The sequence below is a fragment of the Gopherus evgoodei genome, chromosome 8 (genome assembly GCF_007399415.2).
Source record: "Gopherus evgoodei ecotype Sinaloan lineage chromosome 8, rGopEvg1_v1.p, whole genome shotgun sequence".
NCBI lineage: Eukaryota > Metazoa > Chordata > Testudines > Testudinidae > Gopherus > Gopherus evgoodei.
This window is the reverse complement of record NC_044329.1, coordinates 45,589,486-45,595,785: the sequence shown is the minus strand read 5'-3', so window position 1 is coordinate 45,595,785 and position 6,300 is coordinate 45,589,486. Positions and strand designations below refer to the sequence as shown.

At 42.6% G+C, this 6,300-nt stretch overlaps 1 long non-coding RNA gene across 1 annotated transcript; it reads right to left on the bottom strand.

The window, feature by feature from the left end:
- Positions 1-227: 227 nt before the first annotated feature.
- LOC115655976 lies at positions 228-5,860 on the bottom strand. Its single transcript, XR_004001557.1, has 3 exons — positions 5,710-5,860; positions 885-959; positions 228-617 (listed from the first exon to the last, which is right to left on the bottom strand). It is a non-coding gene; the product is annotated as an uncharacterized LOC115655976 (long non-coding RNA).
- Positions 5,861-6,300: the final 440 nt, after the last annotated feature.

Genomic DNA, 6,300 nt, shown 5'->3' with positions numbered 1-6,300 from the left:
TTAATCTGTCCTGTGAGCTGATCTTCCATATCGTGAGCCAGGTCATGAATTCATCAAGCTACACTGCCTTTGAAAGTGGCAGCTGAGCCACTTTCTTTGCTGCCAGCTTGCCCAGTATTCCATGCAGACATCTTTAATGCAGCCTATCACTAGTGTCTCACCAATTGTGTATGGCATTTTAACCTTAGCAACGCAAAGTGCTACTTTATAAGAAGCTCACAAAGCACAAGTATCTGTGTGTGACACTTCAAAGATCTGTTTCTGACAGCCTTTTAAATCAACATGCTTTCTTTCGAAGAACTCTTTCGGCTTTGAACTAATTTCATTATGTTTTGTATTTAAATGCCTCTTGAGTTTGATGGCTTCATTGCGTCATTAGCCAACACATCGCCACAAATAACGCACTGTGGTTTTGGCACTCCACCATCATTCGTGGCTACATAACCGAACTGAATGTATGAGGAGTCATATTTCTGAGTAAAGCTAGTACAAAGTCTTTTTGTTAACAATACTTTCGTTTTATTTACATTGCCATTATCTGATTCAGAATTACTTGCATGTTCAGCAACTGGATGTCTCTGCTTGATAAATATGTCGATTGGGCCTCGCTACGCCATCTGTAAGTTAGGCATAAAAATAATATAAATTCCATTACTCTGGGTATATATTTAATTTATGATATTAGGATGAAAGCTGAATAAATACAGTGGGAATGCTTTTATTGAGAAATATGTGTGGGAGAACATTGATTAATAGGGTAAGTGTTAGGATAAGAAGATAATATAAATTTTAAAATTAAATTGCAAACAGGATAATAATTGGAAAGTTAAGATGGTTTGAACATATGGAAAGAATGAATAATGAACATCAAAAATAAGATTTACCTGTCTGAAAGATATTATGGAGTGAGAAAGCGAGGAATTTCGAGAACTTCCTGGCAGAAACATGTAGGTTTGATTCTAGAAGAGGAAGGCTATAAGTAAGAACAATGAGAGCGTGTATGAAACCATATATGGATATGGAGGAAGCGAGGCCGTTATGCTCATACAAAGCACATGGGATTTTTTCAGGGGGAAAAGGCAAATACGCCCCATTTATTGAAAGTACAAGTTAGCATATGCTTTACACACACACACACACACACACACACACACACACACACACACACACACACACACACACACACACAGTTCTGCCACTTGATGTTTATAGTTACCAGTCTGTTGTAGCGCAAGTCAATCTAATGGCCAATTAGATTGAGCACGAGTGAGGAGCTGGGCTCTGTCGGTCACGATCCGATGCTCTTAGGCTTTTCAGGACTGAACCCAGAGTTCCATGGCAAACACCCCAGCTTTATAGTTGTAAATTCCCATTCGAGTCCATGCATTTTGCAATGTCATCCTATAATCATTAGTCCTTAAGTGGTGTTAATCTTGGGGTTTTCTGCTGTTATCATTTGATCGTTATTGTCGGGCTTCCCATCATTATCTCCCATTTGTTGTCTTGCCTTCGGGGGTGCCTGCCTCACCTCTGAGGTCATCAATGCTGCTAACATGTTTAGCATCCGATCAGAGGTGAGAGTAAGTCGGTCCAGTCCGGAACGGCGTACCGGCAAGAGCCAGTACACCATGCCGGACTGCACTGGCTTCCGCGGCAGGGATTTAAAGGGCTCTGGGCTCCCTGCCGCAGTGGGCAGCCCAGAGCCCTTTGAATCCCACCCGCAGCTCTGGCGGCCGGGCTGGGGCTGGGATTTAAAGGGCTCAGAGCTCCCATGGCTCCTGGTTAAATCTGTGTTGTAACACCATGAAGGAGGAGGCATCTGTCTGGAATACTGAAAGCTGCTTTTGGATGTGCGCTAAAGGCAGAAACACATGGGTCTTATTTATGAAAAATTAAACACAACATACTTAGAAACATTAACAGTTTGTGGCATAATGAAGGCCAATGCACCTGAAAAATTTTGTGTTTGTGATTTTAACAGCAAATTGAAAGGCACTTTGGGGTTGGTGGATCTCCAAACACCTGCAGTGGTATTGGTAAACACATGTGCTGCAGTGGGGGCATATTTAATGCCTCCCTTCCCAACAGATGTGTTGACCCATTTTATAAGAGCGGACAAGAAGAAGAGCAGCTGACTTATGCTGAACCTGAACTAGAGAAAAGCCATGTTGGTGCAGTGGCGTAGCCAGGTTCTAATATCAGGGAGAGCGAACACATAAAAAAGGCACCACCTGACATATCAAATTACTAATTACATACTTTTAAATTCACTATACATATTTATTTTGTACTTAAAATAAGAACACAAGAATGATCAAGCCACGGAAGGGTTTGCACAGCCAGCGTTTTGCAGAAGAACTTTAGATTATACTTAGATATACTTAGATTCTAGAAAGTAAATGACAGATTACAGTAGTTTATAATTGTCACAGGTTTAAAAAAAATACTGGCCATTTTTTCCAGTTACTAATTTCATTTTAAAATCAGTCAATGAAATGCACTTTATTTATAATAGATCGTAATACTAAAGTCACCAAAAAGGCATCTCTCTCTCTCTCTCACCCCCCCCCCCTTCCTGCTACAGGAATGAAATCTAGACATCCCGTAAAATAGCTAGTTCCACATTGTTCTTCAACCTCAGATCAGTGAAATGCAGCTTTGCATTTGAGATACTATGTGACTGTAGTACATTTTGCACTGCCTGCATCTACACCGACATCAGGAGAGGAGAAGAGGACACGACTGTCCCTAGCATATATGATCTAAAAAAAAAGGTGAGTCACACCCACCCACTATCAATGCAACAAGAAGGGAGAACCGTAGCTGGGGCCAAGAGAGAAGATGCAATGAAACCCTCCTGTACCCACAACTGATATCTGAAACCCATCAGTCACTCTGCAGATCAAAGAAAGAAAGAGCAGCCAGTCTTCAGACAGGTAGGATCCTTATGACCTATATAGGAGAAGTGCAGTTTTCTAAATAAACCTGTTAGCAGTTTCCCAACAGAGTTTTCTTATGGACTTATTTATTAAGCAAAATTAAAATTAGGAATCTGATTTAAATTATGTAAATTTTCAGTTTTTGTTAACTGTGCAACTATTGCAGCTACTTTTATTTTATTCCTGCCTTCATAACAAGCTTACAGAGTTATAACAGATAATTACAAAGACTAAAGAGCATGCTTAATATAATTAGGACCAGGCCACCTAAGATGAAAACTACACCATGGAAGAGTCCTACCACCAGGTATTTGAGGCCAATCCCTTTATCAATGGACTCCTCAACCAAAATGTGAGGAAAGAGAAGAGTGCACCTTCTAACTTTTGACAATAATTCAAGGTTAGCCACCAAGAAGACCAGCACCCAGGGCTGGCTCTAACTGTTTTTGCCGCCCCAAGCAGTGCGCCGAATTGCCGCCGCAGGCAGCTGAAACATAGATGCTGCTGCTGAATTGCCGCCGCTGCGGAAACGCAAGTGCCGCCCTAACGCACACGGATTGCCCCTGCCATCCGCGGTGGCAATTTGGTGCACTGCTTATGGGCAAAAACACAGGGACTGCTGCCCCTTGCAGATTGTCGCTCCAAGCACCTGCTTGGAATGCTGGTGCCTGGAGCCGGCCTGCCAGCACCATTCATATTCTGGTTTTGGATAAAACACCTGATCTTGCCTACAACATAAAAACCTTCCTCCCTCCAAGCCTACACCCCACTATACCCTTTAGCAATAAAGTAACCATTAAACAAGTTCTGAATCAGCAGTCTGTCTTCCCAATTTAGTTTTAACAAAAAAGCTGCAGTGTAAGTAGCTATGGGAGATAACAGTGCAACTACTAGGTATCGGTGGGTGAAAAGTGTGCTAGTAATGTCCTGGATATACTGGTCTGTTAAGTGTTATTGCTTTAATATGCTAATACAAACACTGTAATAGAGTATTAATGTCCCAATGTACTATAGCTTGTTTTAACTTACCGTACTACTAGAAGTGGTGCATGTGAAGCTCTCTTAAAAGCTAACACTACAGCAGTGATATTCCCAAGTCAGCATGGGTAGGGCTGGGGGTGGGGAAGGGGAGTGCATCTAGGTGTAAGTAACATCTCTCACACTAAACAGGAACTTTGCCACAGTTCCATTGCAATTTGGAAGTGTGATTATTATACCTTGTCTTACAAACACCAAACACCATTACATATGCACAAGGTCAATAATTCTCCATCCGCCTCAATATATACAGAGTAGTGCTTCTGCGTATAGTATCTATCTGAGATGAATATTGAGCTCCCAGCTCTTCAGGAAGCAGTAAAGAGTCAGCAGCCAAGCCACAGGTTGAATCCTATTGCAAACAGTATGGGTGACGCATGAGGCATTCTGAAGCAAGAGAAGATTACTGGAAAACTTTAAATAAGATGCAGACAGAATAACGTTTTCCTAGGTTTTGTTTCTGTCATATTTATTGTATTACATATAGTAAGTGTTTAATATAAAAATCAGGTAGTAGGGTTTACAATGTTATAACAAGAGATTATGCTATTACCATTATCCAGTCAACTTGCACACTACTATTTTGAATTAGTGATAATTCACAGAGAGAGAAAGAAGAAAGCTGAATTTAGAGAATAATTATTAACCAGATTCACCTCAAATTGGCATCTGCGACACTCCCCCGCCCCGCCCCATTCCCAGTCACCACTATTCAGGATATAGCTAAGTGAAAAAGTGACATGGCTGAAGCATTTAGCAGGCAATTCTGAGCACTGGGTGTGCAGCTAGTCAACAGTGAGACTGAGGAGACACAACTGTCACCTTAAAGCACCTTCACCCCTCTTTCCTTCACAAGCTGCACGAAGCACAGTTTAGATACAGCCCTGTATCTGATCCATAGAATCTGTCACACTTCTGGTTCTCCTGGAAATGAGTACACTTTGTGTATAAAAGAATGCACTAAAGTATTTCTTGTTTAAAAAAAAAAAGTCTTTAACATTCTATCCTAAATTTTTGCACAAAACCAGTGATGTCCATGAGAGTTCTGCACCTAGATCAATGCCAGTATATAGTAGACTCCAACATATACACAGCTTTCCAGTGTTTTATAGTGAGACATTCTCTCGCCTAGACCAGTTTCATAATTCTCTACAGATTTGTCACCAAGATCAAGGACTGCAATGAAAGGAGAAAGGCAAAGGGAGGGGGGGAAATCAGTTATGTGGTTTTACAGCTTTGTATAGACAGAGTCTGTAAGCCAATATTATTACTGAGTTAATGAATGATTGCATTGCTTAAACTCTTTCCCTAAAATGCTGACGTTCTAGGTGACATTGTTAAGAGAATTTTTTTTATGTTAGATCAGATTTAGTTTTAGTTCAAGAACATACCATCTTTATGAACAATCTTTCTGAACTACTCTGAATTATCTTTCATTGTGATCTAAAAACTCTTAAGAAACTGAGCCAATGAGGCAGAAGTCAGTCATTACCTTCCATATTAATCAATCTTGTCATTATTTGAAAAATTAAGCCTTAATACTTTTTTCACACCAAAAAAATTCCATCTCCCCTACAAAACTGTGTTTTTTTCTAGTTTGTGGGAAACAGGTTTCTTTCTGAGCAGTGAAAAAAATTATAAATACAGGTCTCACAAAACTGCATTTCCAATTTTAACTTCTTATACATGTGTGTGTGTGTAAAGGGGGCGAGGGGGTATTAGGAGCAGTTACCTTCAGTCCTCGCCCAGTCCTGAGTGCTCAGTTCCCTTCTGTCCCTCAACAACCTGCAGCAGTGGCGAGCTTTCTCCACGCACCTGCTGCTCCTCAGCGCCCCTCCCCCCCGACGCACTGGGGTGCTGCGCTGCTGCCCCTTCACCGCCCAGCAGAGCCCACCCCTGCCTGCGCAGCATGTGCCAAGCGGGGATTGGCTGAGAGAGCTGGACTGTTGCGGGTGGGCAGGATCCTCCTCCTCCTCCTAGCTGGGGAGCCAGGCAACCAGCCGCCACCGCCTGCAGCCCCGGAGCGAGCCGGGCTGGGGATGCGGGAGGGCGATGCAGAGCCGAGAGCCAGCAAAATTCAGCTCCGGAGCCCAGTGCTGGCTGCACGGAAAGTTGCTACTTTTGGTGAATGTGCCTGGGGGGAGCGGCCGCTCCCTCTACTCCCCCCAGCTATGCTACTGTGTTGGTGGGCAGAGGAAAGTGTTTTGATGAGTTTGCAGCCATAGTGCAGCCGCCTGTGGTGGGAGGCTTATACCCGCAATTGGTCAGTTCAGTCTGCAGTCTAGGAGTGCTCCTGGGTTCCACACTGATGCTGAACTCTCAC